Source organism: Desmodus rotundus, chromosome 6 (assembly GCF_022682495.2).
Source record: "Desmodus rotundus isolate HL8 chromosome 6, HLdesRot8A.1, whole genome shotgun sequence".
Classification (NCBI taxonomy): Eukaryota; Metazoa; Chordata; class Mammalia; order Chiroptera; family Phyllostomidae; genus Desmodus; species Desmodus rotundus.
The window spans coordinates 34,101,492-34,117,859 of record NC_071392.1 but is presented as its reverse complement, the minus strand read 5'-3'; positions in this window follow the sequence as shown (position 1 = coordinate 34,117,859).

The following is a 16,368-nucleotide window of genomic DNA, read 5'->3' as shown; positions in this document are numbered from 1 at the left end:
TTCATAAAACAGCAAGCACATACCTGCATGCAGAGAACACACTGGTGATTGCCAGAGGGAAGGGGAAGGTGGGGGGATAAGTGATAAAGGTGAAGGATGATAAGAGGTACAAACTTCCAGTTATAAAATAAATAAGTCATGGGCAAGTAATGTACAGGACAGGGAATATAGTCAATAATATCGTAATAAATGTGTATAGTAACAGTCTAGTGTGGTGATCATATTGTAAGGTACATAAATGTAGATCCACTATGTTGTACATTTGAACTAGTATCATATTCTATGTAAACTATACTATAATAATAATAATTATATATACATGCACATAACCTCAAAAAGCACATGTAAAGAAATGGACTAGCAGGTGCAAGGTGCCATTTAGAAAGCCTATCAGTAAAGTAATCAGACATATACATGTCTTAAGGCATACTGGAAAAACAATCGAATATGGATAAGATTTAGAGAGATTAGTTTAATGAGATAATGTGCTTAGCTTAACAGAACCTTCAAAAGATATAATTTTTCCAAGTGCCAATTGGTGGATGAGTATCAAAAATGCTGTGGTACATTTACATGAGGGACAACTACTAGGCCATAAAAAAGAAGGGGATGTGACCCTTGCAACAGCGTGGATGGACCTGGAGGGTATTATGCTAAGTGAAGTAAGCCAGTCAGAGAAAGACAAGTACCATGTGATTTCACTTATATGTGGAATCTAATGAACAAAATAAACTAACAAACAAAATAGAAACAGACTCATAGACACAGAGAACAAACTGACAGCTGTCAGAGGGGAGACAGGTTGGGAGGCTGGGTGAAAAAGGTGAAGGGATTAAACAACAACAACTCATAGACACAGACAACAGTACGGTGATTACTGGAGGGAAGGGGGCGGGGAGAAGGAGAAGAGAATAAAGGGGGGATAGACAGTGATGGAAGAAGACTTGACTTGGGTGGTGAACACACAATACAATATACAGATGATGTGTATATACATACACATATGTGTGTATATGAACACCTGAAACCTATATAATTTTATTGACCAATGTTACCCCAATAAATTCAATTAAAAAGATGTAATTTGAATGGAGCTAAACTAAATTGTATTTTAAAGGTCCATGTGTTTTATATACATACTTCAAACTAGGACAAAATTTTGGTGTCAGTATTTATCAAAGCTTTCCTAATTTAGACTAAAATTTAAAATAATTTCAACACATTTTCTTCACTCTCAATATTTAATTCAAATTATGCTTTGCATAATTTTTATAATACAAGTAAACTAAAGCAGATTTTACTCTTATAAATCTCATATTCATATGTAATGATGATTTTGCATAGATTGTAAACAAAAATTGCATTTTCTTATGAACTCACAAAATAAGAGATTAGATCACTGTCTTGGGAATGTCTACCAAATAATAAAATTTTCTCTGAGAACTTTAGAAATGGACCAATGTAATGAAAAAGAACAGACACATTGAAATGCAGACCGTGTTCTTCTTGAAAAGATTGATGTATTAAATATTTATGCAAACACTAAATTGGCAAGTGTATGAAAACATTATTACATATTCATCACCTTCACATCTCATCTTTTTGAAAAGAACTTTTTTCCTATAAAGCTAAAATGGATGACTATAAGTTTTCAAAGTTAAGTTTTTTAAGTTGCGTGACATGGAATAATTTATTTTTCAGAGTATATATTAATTCACACAAATAACAAAATTAATGTTGAAACTAAAAAAGACTAAACATTTATCCAAAATGGAAATGACCAAGTGCTGTTTCATTATCAACCTTTCTCCACAGACCTGCACTGGAGCCCCCTCTTTCCCACTCTTAGGAAAGATGTCCCCTAAGAGTGAATAGCACTTGAGAAATAAATAAGTTTTGCAGGTCATGGAGTCATTTAGCAAACAACTGGTTCGGTGGCAAAAGCCAAATGTTATAAGAGAATTAATGAATTTCCAAAGTACCTAACTTCTTCAAGAGTGTGATAAATCTTGAATGAGTCCACCATTTTATGATCTTTGGAAAGTGTCATTTAAATTAAAAATTATATTGACTACACTTCTCATTAAAAGCCAGAGAGTTGAAATGATATTATATAGGCTCTAAAAATATTCATGTTTAATATAAACTGCCTTTTGATGAGAATATGGTGTTCCATATCAAAACTTCCTTCCTTCTCCACCTCTCCTTTGTCCTGCTGAACTCTCTGCTTTCATCTCTTAGAAACTGTCCTTACCTCGTTGTTGATTTGCTTTTTACCACACTTCTATTACAACACTGTCTTCCCTTTTCACCCCTCCGAGCATTTCCACCCCCTGAGTGTTTGTACGGCTTCTGTTACTTTCCTTCTTTTTCTTCTGTTTGCATCTCTTTTCTTTTTCTCCCCACCCACCTTTGATGTTTAAAACCTGCCACGTTATTAGTTTTCCTCACTTTGAGTACTCATGATCTCTGTGTTGTGAAAGTTTGCTCACCTTGGGGGTGGGGGAACACGTGGGTTTTTGACTCTATTTAATTTAACTTGATTATTCCATCATAGTAAAAAAAAAATCCACATCATAGCATGGAAGAGATGGAGGGGGAAGAGAAAGAAAAAGAAGGTCAGCCCTAGGTGGCTGATTTTAAAAGAAACTAGGAGTTGAACTGTGGCTAAAATTGATCTCTCCCTTTGTGATCCAAACCACTATTTTTTTTTTCCTCAGTGTGTTTGCTTTTATTGTATTTCTTTCCATTACCATTTATCCTCCTTAAACTCCCCTCTCCCTGCAATCAGCACACTGTTGTCCGCATCCATGAGTCCTTTTTCCTTTTGCTCAATCTCTCCACCCCGGGGATCAAACCTCTATTTCTGTATGGAATTTTGTACTTCTTTGGCTTTCAGCCATCTCTGCAGTCATTTTTCCTTTACTGCCCAAAGGCTCTCCCTGGAGCCTTACTCCATGCACTATATAAGAGGTCCTCAGCCTCCTCCAAATTCCAGAAGATCTTCAGGGTTTTTTTGGTTTTTTTCCCCCTGCTCAGCATTCATTGCTGTTCACAGGCAGCTGCTGAACTCTGGAGTCCTTCATTTCTCACCTTCCTTGCACTGCCTGCTGTTCCCTGTCCCAGTTCTCCATGCTCATGGAACACACACCCTGCTCTTTCAATCCCTAAAGCACCATTCTTCTACGCAGAAACTTTTACCGAAGACTGGGGGGATCAAGGATAGGGATGAAGTCAGAGTAGTGCAGCACCTCTGAGAAAAACTGTCATTTTCGTTTGGCAGCTTCTTGGTCATACCCAACGTAGTCCTGCTTGCAAATTTTGCCACATTATTTTCTGCCTAGAGATTTTTTCCCATATCCACCTCTTCTCCCCATTCAGGGACCTCCAATCTTGTTCTCCTATGATCAGGAAAATATTTTATATTCTTGCTACTTTATTACGCAGAGTAATTTCACTTTGTATAACCACTTTGTATTAGTTTCCCACAGCTGCTGTAACAATTTAGTGTAAACTTTGTGGCTTAAAATAGCAGAAGTGTATCCTCTGACAGTTCTAGAGGCCAGAGTTCAAAATCAAGGTGTCCGCAGGCCATGCTCCCTTGGAGGCTCTAGGGCAGATTCCTTTCTTTGCTGCTTCCCAGCCTGGGGCGGGGGGTGGGGGGGTGCCAGGAATTCCCTGGTGTTCCTTGGTTTACAGCTGCATTGCTCTGCCTTCTTCTTCACGTGGCTTTCTCTTTTCTGTGTCTTCTCTTCTGGTTCTTATAAGAATGCTTGTCATTGGATTTGGAACCCACCTGGGTAAATCCAGGGTGGTTTCATCTCAAGATCCTTAACTTAATTACATCTGCAAAGAGGCTTGTTCCAAATAAGGTAACATTCCCAGGTTCCTGAAGTAGGCCGCCAAGGGCCTGTGTTTTCAGGGGCCAGCATTCAAGCCAGGACATGCCAGTTTTCCTAACACTCACAATGAGTGATAGACAATGAAAGTATTTTCCCAATTTAATTTAAAGACAAAAGTAATCCTGTCCCTCCGAATGATTCTGTAATCCCTCTAGGGCTTTTAGAGCAAATTACAGTTAGATTTAAAATGATGTTTTTCTTCTCCATTAAAAGACCCCAACACATTAAAATGGATAAATAATGTAACATTTTGAAATATGACAAAGTTTATATTATTTCAAAAACTGAAATTAAAATCTGTATATATTCATATAAATGCCATTATAATCTGTATATATGTTGTGTATATACACTTACATGTAAAAATACAAGTTTATAATCATGATGTGTGGTGTACTGTGTTTAAGCTTAATAGATAATAAACTTTTTCAATATTTTAACATATTTTTCAAATCTTTATTTTTTAATTATTTAAAAATGATTAATTATTATAGAGATTACAAGTAAACAAAAAATTAATATCCTAAAATTCTACCACACCAAAAAAAAATCAACCAACTTTGGGACACAACCATTCTTATTTTTTATATGCATTATGTCCATATGTATATATGAATCTATACCTGTAACTACATCCACATTTGTTTATAGTTTTGATAATAACAAAACTTGAACATACCATATTGTTCTATGCTTGATTTTTCATTTCTGCAGTTAATATCATTATAATTTTATTTTAAATTGTTTTATAATAGTATTATCATTATATATAAAAATGTATATAAAGTACATCATTGTTTTTTGTACTATAAATTATTATCATTGAAGATTATTTTTACTGTTAAAGTGAATACTGTTAACGAACACACTTTGTCATATATCTTTAAAAATGCATGTAACAATTTCTTTAGGATTAATTCTCAAAGATGAGTTTGCTGGATTATAGAATACATATATTGTGGCAGAGACTGCTAGTCATCAATCAAAATCTCTGTTATCTGCTGCCTGAGCTCCAGGCAGCCCATTTCCCAGCCTCACTTGCAGCTGGGTTGACTGGGTTGACATGATTGACTGAGTTCTAAGCAATGGAATGGAAGTGTTCAACTCTTGTGCCATCTCTGGTCAGGTAATTAACAAGCAGACCTAATTCCTCCAGGTCCTCTTTCTCCTGGGCTGCCAGCAACACAGGAAGAGGTCCGAAGGACAGAAGAAACCTGTGCCTCTTGGGCACCATGGGGACTTTGAACCCGGAACATCTGTCTCAGGGGTTAGGTGACTGAAAAATAAACATATTGTTTTAGAGGCCTTATATATTGTAGGGTATTTTAAAAATTACTGGTCTATATGAAGTAAAACATTTGCTTTTAGAAGTTTTGATATATATTGTTAAACTACATTTTTTAAAGTCTAAGCAGTGATGATATCCTTGCTGCTTTTTAACTGAGATTATACACAAATGTTTACAACCAATTTTAATATTTACCAGAAAAGTCCTGCCAACACTTTCTAGTTATTCTCCTACACATATTCTTCCACATGACCCTTATAATCATGTATCCAATTTTCCTAAAAAGGGTTAAGGGAGATTGTTAAGGCTGTGGTAAATGCAATATAATTCTAGCATTCTTTCATCATTAAACCCATATATTCTCATACTTATTTATTGCTATGTTGCTGTGATAAACTGTTTTCTACATATAGATTTCCAAATGTAAAATCTTTCCTTATGTGATTTTCCCAGAAATGTGGGAATTCAGAGAAATGGAAAGAATAAGTCTACAATTCTTTATATGGATTATACTTTCCTTTTATAAGGAATGTGTAAAGACAGTCTCATCAGAGTAAACCAATTTGACCCCAAAGTCATCATCATTCTGGTTTAATATTAACATTCATTTTTTTCAATTTAAAGAAAATAAAATGTTACCGTGAATGTTAATTTTTTTTCAATTTAAAGAAAATAAAATGTTACCTCAAGGTTGTGGATCTTCTCTACCAAAATTAATGTTTATATGAGTTTCTAAATCGGTTTAACTTCTTTTAATGTAAATTATTATCTTTGTCCACTTACTTTTGGGGTCTTGAGTTGAATAAACTATTTATATTACAGATGAATCATCCTTCTAGTGATCTGTTTTTAATTAAATTTTGTGTTTTTAAAGTATATTTTACTGGTCATGGTATTACAGTTGTCCCTTCTTTTCTCCCCTTTATTCCCCTCCACCCTGCACCCCCCTCCCTGCAGCATAACCCCCTTACTTGTGCATGTCCATGGGTCATACATATAAGTTCTTCGGCTTCTCCATTTCCTATACTATTCTTAACCTCCCCCTGTCTATTTTGTATCTACCATTTATGCTTCTTATTCCCTGTACCTTTTCCCCCATTCTCTCCCCTCCCCCTACTCACTGATAGCCCTCCATGTGATCTCCATTTCTGTGATTCTGTTCCTGTTCTAGGTGTTTACTTAGTTTGTTGTTTTTGTTTTTGTTTTTAGGTTCAGTTGTTGATAGTTTTGAGTTTATTGTCATTTTAGTGTTCATAGTTTTGATCTTCTTTTTCTTAGATAAGTCCCTTTAACATTTCATATAATAAGGGTTTGGTGATGATGAACTCCTTTAACTTGATCTTATCTGGGAAGCACGGTTATCTGCCCTTCCATTCTAAATGATAGCTTTGCTGGATAGAGTAATCTTGGGTGTAGGTCCTTTCCTTTCCTGACTTCAAATACTTCTTTCCAGCCCCTTCTTGCCTGCAAGGTTTCTTTTGAGAAATCAGCTGATAGTCTAATGGGAACTCCTTTGTAGGTAATTGTCCTCTTTTCTATTTCTGCTTTTAAGGTTCTCTCCTTATCTTTAATCTTGGGTAATATGATTATGATGTGCCTTGGTGTGTGCTTCCTTGTGTTCAACTTCTTTGGACTCTCTGAGCTTCCTGGACTTCCTGGAAGTCTATTTCCTTTGCCAGATTGGGGAAGTTCTCCTTCATTATTTGTTCAAATAAGTTTTCAATTTCTTGCCCTTCCTCTTCTTCTGACACTCCTATGATTTGGATGTTGGAACGTTTAAAGTTGTCCTGGAGGTTCCTAACCCTCTCTTCATTTTTTTGAATTGCTGTTTCTTCATTCTGTTCTGGTTGAATGTTTATTTCTTCTTTCTGGTCCAAATCATTGATCTGAGCCCCAGTTTCCTTTCCTTTACTCTTGGTTCCCTATCTATTTTTCGTTATTTCACTTTGCATAGCCTTTACTTTTTCCTTTATTTTGTGACCATAGTCAACTATTTCTGTGAGCATTCTGATTACCAGTGGTTTGAGTTCTGCATCTGATAGATCGGCTATCTCTTCGTTGCTTAGTTTTATTTTTGGAATTTTGATCTGTTCTTTCATTTGGGCCATATTTCTTTGTCTTGGTACACCTGTTATGTTGTAAGGGACAGAGCCCTAAGTATTTGGGAGGGCAGGGCAACCCAGGCCACTGTATTGTGGTGCTGTATGTGGGGGAGGGGTCCGAGAAGGAACAATGCCACTTGCTCGGCTCTTGACCAGCTTTCAGTTGCTTTCCCTACTACCCACAAACAAATTGGGTCCTTCTGGTGCTGATTCCCAGGTGGGTGGGTTTGTATACATTCTAGGACCCTGTGAGTCTCCTCAAGAAACTCTCCTGTGAGGCTGGGAGTTTTACCTACCATTGAAAGTACCACAAGTTTTTATAGCCTGAGGTTTTGAGGTGTTATTTCCCTGCACTGCAACCCTGGGTTGGGAGGTCCATCTCGCTCCCCAGTTGTTCCTCCCGGCTTATCCGCACACAAATGTGGAACTGCCCGGTCCACCAGCCGCTGCCTCACTCACCCTCGTCCTCCAGACGCTACCTTGCCCTGTGTCCTCTTTGCCCCTGCTGCCCATCTCCACCTGTCCTGTCAGTCTGAGTGAATGTTTCTTCTTTAACTCCTTGGTTGTCAGACTTCCAAAGAGTTCAGTTTTCTGGCAGTTCTCATTATTTTTCTTTTTAAGTTTGTCTTTGTCCTTCTTTTGGTCGTGTGAGGAGGCAAAGTGTATCTACCTACGCCTCCATCTTGGCTGGAAGTTTTAATTAAATTTTCTGTGATTTGTTTGTACTTAATTCAACAATCCATCAGGAACTTAGATTGATGTAGGGTGGGTGAGCTGTGGATCTAAATTAATTTTCCACAAATTGCTAATTAATTATTGTCCTTTATTAATTCACACTCCCTTCTCTGTTACTTCCATATGTTGCCTATGTCAAATAAAACTTTTGTTATAAAGTTTCTTTCAGATATTTTCACTATGTCTATTTGTCTTCATACTTGTCTTTGATCTAGCAGCATACTGTTTTGATTATCAATGTTTTAAAATGTGACTTGATATCTGATTGAGTTGGCAGCTCTGCCTCACATTTATTCACTTAAAATGTTTTTTATAATCTCTGTTATTATTATTTGCATTTTAAAAGTTTTTTAAATGGCAAGGAAATAATTGGAAACTATTTTAATTGACATTGTATCAACTTTACAGAACAATTTATGTAGAACTACCTTTTAATTTTTTATTTTCAACTGAGGACATTTTTTCATTGCCCTTAGAGAGAAAGGGAAGGCAAGAGTAACAGAGAGAGAGAAATGTTTGATGTGAGAGAGAAACATCAATCCCCTGCCTCCTGTACATGCCCAGACCTGGGACTGAGTGTGCTAGGTCAGGGAACGAACCTACAACCCAGGCATGTGCCCTGACAGAGATTTGAACCTGCAACCTTTCGGTTACTAGATGATGCTCCAACCAACTGAGGCAATCTGGCCAGGACTAGAAGTACCTTTTAAAATATAGTAGTCATCCAGTTACTAATTTCATTATAGAGGAATCATAAAATACTTGAGTATTTTTCTTAAAAACAGGTATTTTCTTATTGAGGTATAATTGACATACCATCATATTAGTTTCAGGAGTACAACATAATGATTCAATATTTATGTATTGCAAATTGATCACCACAATAAGTCCCATTAAGCCACATACAGATACATTTTTTTCTTGTGATGAGAACTTGCAAAACCCAATTTCCTAACTACTCTGAAATATGCAATTCAGAATCATTAGCTACAGTCGCCATGCTACACAGACAGCCCCATGACTTACTCATTTTATAACTGGAAGTTTATACCTTTTGACCCCCTTTACCCATTGCACATATTCTCCCATCCCTTGCCTCTGGGAACTACCAATATGTTCTCAATGTACTCGAGCTTCTTTTTGTTTTGTTTTGTTTTTTGAAAAACAGGTATTCTTTTACATGAGAACCAAGAAATACATTATTATTTTTTCTTAAAATAAAAAGTACTATGTGAATGGTTCTCTCTTATTCTTAACTTTAAACACACGTATATGTTGTAGGGGTTTTGCCTTACTGGAAATATCACCAGATGTATGTCCATCATCTGTGATAACCCCATTGGTCCTACATTCTGCCTTCCTTTTAATATGGCAGTCTAAAATCCTTGAAGACGATTAAATGCAATGTCTTCCAAAGCTCAAGGGTTATAATAAAATGTTTGTTATTCCAAGAAGTCAGGGTATGGAGCATTTTTTTTTTTTGAGGAAGGCAGTTATATTTTTATGTGCAGTTAATTAGATAGTATGCCTTGTAACCAATATGGTCTAATTCACAATGAAAATGTTTTATGAAAAAAATAAAGACTTACATTTTCATTAAGCCCTTTGCCTGCTGGCAGTTTGCCTGTGCAGTTGATTTGCGTGAAGCATGATTAATGATGACTAAAGAAACAGTCTTATAGGTAAAGGAGATGAAAAAATATCCTAATACAAAACATTGTATAGGATAAGCATATTAACAACATAAAAACCCCAATTCACTGAAATTTTGTGGCATAAAACAACTATGTGAAATGTTAATAAGATAAATTTATTAGTCAGTGTTTATTAGCTTGATTTGTTTACCCTAAGCGTGAGGATTTCCAGACTAATCCTCTGGGTTCCACTTCTTTCTAGAAACTGCCGAAGGTCACAAGAAAACCAGTTGAGCACAATTTAGCAGGACAAATGCAAACATTACAAAACAATTCATTTATAATTAATTGAAAACGGGAAAAATAAACACACTAAGAACTCATGTTTTTGATATATTATTATTAAATTGCTAGACTACATTCTCAATTTCCTTTCCAGTGAAAGAATGGACACCTTTGAGAAGACCAGATCCATTTTACAACTCATGCAGGAGTTTTTATGTGGCTGATGGCATATCTGTTTTTATATCCCTCCCATGTAATATGAAAGAGCCCTGGGTCATGTGATATGAATGATTAGTATATGAGTTTACATTTGAAATACAAAATATAATACTGTTAATGAAAAATAAAATTAATGAAATTATGGAACTTATATATGGAATGAATGTATTATAGAGCTCATTTATTTCAACTATGGTTCTTGACCCAGATAGAGTGGTTCAGTACAATTTTTATTCTGGTTGAGTGACTATGGATTTCGTTAAGTGTTGGAAGAAGACTGTGACATATTCAGCATTTTTACTTGTAATAAGGGCATGTGTGACCTGTATGGTCGCAAAGGGTGTCCCACATGGAAGGGAGCCACTCTTGGATTAATATTCTGATATTGCTCTCCTAAACATCTTAATAATATTTGAATAAGAGCTCACGCCTTTGCATTTTGTACAAGGCCCTGCAGATTATGTAGCTGTCCTCTCTGTAACCAAATACTGTATCAGTACTCCCTGGTGTTAAAATTATCACTTACCTTTAATCCAAAAGCCTCAGTCCTCTGTAAAAATATGAGCTGTTCTCTCTTTTCTACTTTCTTATTCCTTAAGTTTAGAAAGAGAAATTCTCAAGGTGAGACCAGCATGGTTTTCCTATGAGTTACATGACTTTTGTCTTTGACTACAACAATTTTATTTTTTTTAAAACATGCAAATATTGTTGCAACTGCAAGCTACATTACATGACCGCATATTTCCCCCCACAAACAGAAAAAAAATACACTAAGTACCCTTATTACTTTACCTACATTCAGTGATTATAAACATTTTACAGCATTTGATTTCTCTCTCTCTCCCCCCTGCCTCATCTATTCTCTCTCTCACACACATTTTCTTCTGTTTTTAAATTATTTTTTGTTCTTAATTTTGTTCTGTTTTTTTGTTTGTTTTTCTTTTTATACTTTTCTTTGTTTTTCACACAATTTTCTTCTGAACCATATGAAAATTAGGTACAGACATTTTGACATTTCACCTCTAAATAATTCAGCAAGCATCTCTTAAACATCTATACCTGCATGCCTTGGTATCACCCAAGATGTTTCAGCTCAATACAGTGATACTCTCTAACATTATTCCAATTCAAATGTTTCTAATTATCCCCAGATATCCTTTATAGATGTTAGAATCATAGCATACTATCTCGAACATACATTACTTTTGGTTCTCATGTCTCTAATTTATTACAACATCCACATTTGCTATTTTTCCTCCAGAGGATGTTAAGTTTGATGAAAGTAGGAGCCCCTGTGACTTATCCTTCTCTGATTATCCAAAGAAGCTGAATGATACAGGATGAAAGGCAATGTGGTAAAAATAGTCCAGGCTTTGGGTTACACATGCATGAATTCTAGCTCTACCACTTAGCTCTGTGACCTTAGATACAGTAGCCTTCAAATTCTCTGAGCTTCAGATACATTACCTACATCAAAGCAACTGTTACAGAGATGAAATGGCATAATGTATGTAAAGTACCTGGCATATGGATGGCACTCCATTAATATTTCCTCTTTCTATCTTTCCCTCAATTTATGCTGATAGTGAGTTTTTGATATTGTCTCTTTTTTTTCAATATGCCAAATGCGATTGAGAGGAAGAAAAAAGAGAAATTTTCTGTCTGCTGGTCTTAAGAACCTACCTTGTATCATCTCCAAAGTGATGAAAACAGATATTATAATATTTCAAGCATTCTGAAATTCACTTGGAATCTGAAGACTATAAACAATACAGTGTATTTTAAAACTGCCGCACCTGAAAATCCAAAATGGTAGGGTTTGGAAAAGGCACTTTGTGTTAAAATAAGTGCTTGCTGCTCTTGACGGTGACATTGGCAAAGTTCCAGAATAAGCAGAAGAGGGTCTCAGCTACAATAAATTACACCACCATCCTTCCAGACTCTACTGGGATTCTGGGCGCTAAAAGACATGAGGGTGCTACATTTCCTGACATATCTCCACAGTTTTGTCAACTTGGCACCATAGCTTTAGGAACAGTGAAGTGAGAACACCGAAATGCTATGAGAAACAGCAGGGACTCCTGTTTCTTTGTGACACTGTCAGCTTCAGTCCTTCTCCACCTCCTAGGCTTGGGGACTCTTCCTACAGAAGAGGGAGGGGTGTGAAATGGGATTAGAAACTTATAAATAGGTCTTAGTTGATTAGTTGTGCTTCTCTGAATTATTGTGGGAAAGCTGTGTCTTCCTGTTAATGTCTCAGAAAAACCTCAGTCAGTAACAGCAGTTTCTCTATGATGTAGTTTTAATTAATCCAAAAACAATGAACAGCAACCTGTTATTTTTACTTGAGGATATATCCCAGAAAATACTTTTTAAATAAATATGTGAGGTTAGTTTGATTTCTTATCATTTGCTCTGTGTTCTCACAGTTCACAGTGTAAATTTAGCTGTCTCACTTACTGATGACCTTTTGTAAAATTAGTTATTGAATCTAAGTCTGAGAGAACCTTATTCTAAATTGTTTTTCTGACATTGATGAAATCACCATCCTGATCTTTGTTATTTGATAAGTTAGGAGGGGATACTCAAAATATTACACCTTTTGCTTTAATGGTCCCAGGGCCCTTGAGTCACCCTGAACCCACCCTTTAACTCCGGTCAGGTTTATTTCCGGGAAAAACCTCTGTCGAGGGTTTTAGTGATGCTGCTGAGAACGGAAAGCTCTCCCATGCTCGCTACCTTTCTGCTCTTCTTCTCTTCCTCTCTTCCTTTCCTTCTTGGAATTCCTTAAGCACAAATGGGATTTCACACCTGAAAGTTTGTATTTATTTTTATATTTGCCAATGTGAAAATACTAAAGATCTTCATCTGTTTACTATGACTTCCTATACCTGTGCAGGTAAAATATGTTTATAAGAAAGAGAGTGGAAACAGCAGCTACCCTTAGTAGAAAGTTTCACTGACAGTTAAGACCTACAAAAAGGAGGGGTTGGTACATAGGTCCATGGAGCTGGGGCAGCTTGGAGTCAGATACATAGTAACTAACAACCGTCTCATGTGAGTCCTTTAGTGACTACGGCATGATGAAGGCTTTCCTGAAGAGTATGAAACAGCAGTTCATTGCCTACCTCCATCTCTGCAGCAGGTCCAACCCCTTTCCTGGGAAGATGGCAACCCTAAGGTGAATCCACTTCTCACAGGTGAAGAGAGTGAGTAAAGAGAACCCGGACCACTACCCAGGAATTAGTATGGACTAGTGCTACCCAGCAGTGGTTGGGACTATTACTGTGCACCTGGACCAGAAAAGTGTATGGGGCTTTATGCTGACCTTCTATACTCGTGTCAAATGATGACCAATGCACCGATCTATCCCTTTGCTTATAGCAGGAGATGAGTATAAGTACTCATTTCTCATTGGTGTTTACCTAGGAATAAGACTTCTGGGTCATGGAATAAATATAAGTTTATCTTCAGTAGATATTGCCAAGCAGTTTCCAAATGGGTTTTTCCAATTTAAACTCCTACCTCAGTGTGAGAGAATTCCAGATCCCTGCCATCATTTTGTGCTTTGGTGTTATAAACGTTCATCATTCTGGATGGTGTGTGGTGATATGTTATTGCTGTTTTGATTTGCATTTCTCTGATGCGTAATTAAATTGAGCATCTTTTTTGTTTATTGATGATGTCAATATCTTTCTTGTTATAGTGCCTATGAAGTCCTTCCTTATATATATATATATATATATATATATATATATATATATATGTATGTATATATATATATACACAGATATAACTGTTGTTCAAGTACAGTTGTCTCCATTTCCCCCCCCACCATTCTCCCCAACCCCAGTCATCCCCATTTCCCACCCTTGATCCTACCCATCTTTGGTTTTGTCCAAGTATCCTTTGTACATGTTTCTGAAAATATTTCCCCCTTTCCCCCCATTATCACCTCCCACCTCCCCTCTGGTAGAGTCAGTATGTTCTTAATTTCCATGTCTCTGGTTATATTTTGCTTGCTTGTTTGTTTTATTGATTAGGTTCCACTTACAGGTGAGATCATATGGTATTTGTCTTTCACTGCCTGGCTTATTTCACTTAGCATAAAGCTCTCCAGTTCCATCCATCCTGTCCCAAAGGGTAGGAGCTCTTTTTTCCTTTCTGCTGCATAGTATTCCATCATGTAAATGTACCATAGTTTTTGATCCACTCATTTACTGATGGGCACTTAGGTTGCTTCCAGAACTTGGCTATTGTAAATTGTGTTGCTCTGAACATTGGGGTGCATAGGTTCTTTTGAATTGGTGTTTCAGGATTCTTAGGGTATAATCCCAGCAGTAGAATTGCCAGGTCAAAAGGCAGTTCCATTTTTAGTTTTGTGAGGAAATTCCATACTGTTTTCCACAGTGGCTGCACCAGTCTGCATCCCACCAACAATGCGCTAGGGTTCCCTTTTCTCCACATCCTCTCCAACACTTGTTTGTTGCTTTGTGTATGATGGCCATTCTGACTGGTGTGAAGTGGTATCTCATTGTGGTTTTAATTTGCATCTCTCTGGTGGCTAGTGATGCTGAGCATCCTTTCATATGTCTCTGGGCCCTCTGTATGTTTTTCTTGGAGAAGTGTCTGTTCAGGTCCTTTGCCCATTTTTTAACTGGGTTGTTTGTCTTCCTAGAATGGAGTCATGTGAATTCTTTATATATTTGGGGGATCAAACCCTTGTCTGAGCTATCATTGGCAAATATGTTTTCTCATATGGTTGATTCTCTTTTCAAATTCTTTACTATTGACTTGTAGGAGTTTTTAATATATGCTAGATATAAGTTCTTTATTGTATCTCTACATTGTCTATATCTTCTCCCAGTGGAGCTTGCCTTTTCACAAACAAATTGTTTTTGTTGAAATTCCCACAATATGTAAAAAAATACCTCACTCTGTCAGTGACCAATAGTTAAATAGTAGGAGATTTTATATAAAAATAGGGATTTCTGATTTCTCTTAAAATATTATGAAGATTCTGCAACACCCCACATGAGATCTCACATCCCTGAGACTCTCGAATAGCTGCCCACACGAGATGCCCGCCGTGGTCCCTGTTGTTTCCCACAGCAGCACGATGGACAGGTTCACATTGCTCGCCTGCTCCTGTAGGACCCTGTTCTAAGGTCTCCGTTTTTAAAGTCTGAGTTCTGCTAACCAGACCTGGTTTGCCTTGCTAGGTTTAACCAGTTTATGGGATAACAAACGTCATTTCTTGGTGTCACGTATTGAGAAGTGTCAAATCTCTGGCCATCAAATAATAGAGACTTTAGTGTACACAGTTTCCATAATAGTCAGTTTTTCCAAAATCAGACTGTAAATCATGGAATTTGGGAGGAAAAGCTAGGAGTTCAAATACTATTTAATAACAGTGGAATTATTTTGGTTTCAGTAGAGAAATTAATGGAATTTGACCAAATGTTTATTGGAATGCAGACCTAATAAAACTGAAATACTGCCACCCAAATTTCAGAATTTCTCATAATGTGTATATACACACAAATACATGTAATCCTACAAAAATAATTTGACCATGTTATTACTAGGTTAAAATAGAAAACAGTCATTCACTTCCCAAATATTGATTAACTTCCGCATTGGCAAGGGATTGCATTAGGTGTTAGAACCACAGAAGTGGACAAAATGGAGAAGCTCTCTGCTCTCATAGTTGTCATTCAAGAATGAGAAATAAACACGCAAGAAAATGTTAAAATGTCTACTAGTTTAAAGTGGTAAAAAAGTAGGGTTTTATAGTAATCCAAACAGTACGGAATTGGCAAAAGAACAGACAAATATATCAATGGAACAGATTTAAGAGCCCCAAAATAGGCCCACACAAATACAGTAAAATGATCTTTGACAAAGGAATAAAGGTAATAAAATGGAAAAAGGAGAGTCTTTTCAACAAATGCTGCCGGAAAAATTTGATATCAGTATGCAAAAAAATACATGATTCTAGACACAGACCTTACTTATATCTTTCACAACAATTTAGATCATGGAGATAAATGTAAAGTGTAAAACCATAAAACTCCCAGAAGATAACAGAGCAAAATCTAGGTGACCTAAATGTGTTGGCAACTTTTTATGTACAACACTGAAAGTACAATCCATAAAGGAAAAGTGGATACATCAGACTATTAAAATTAAAGACTTCTGCT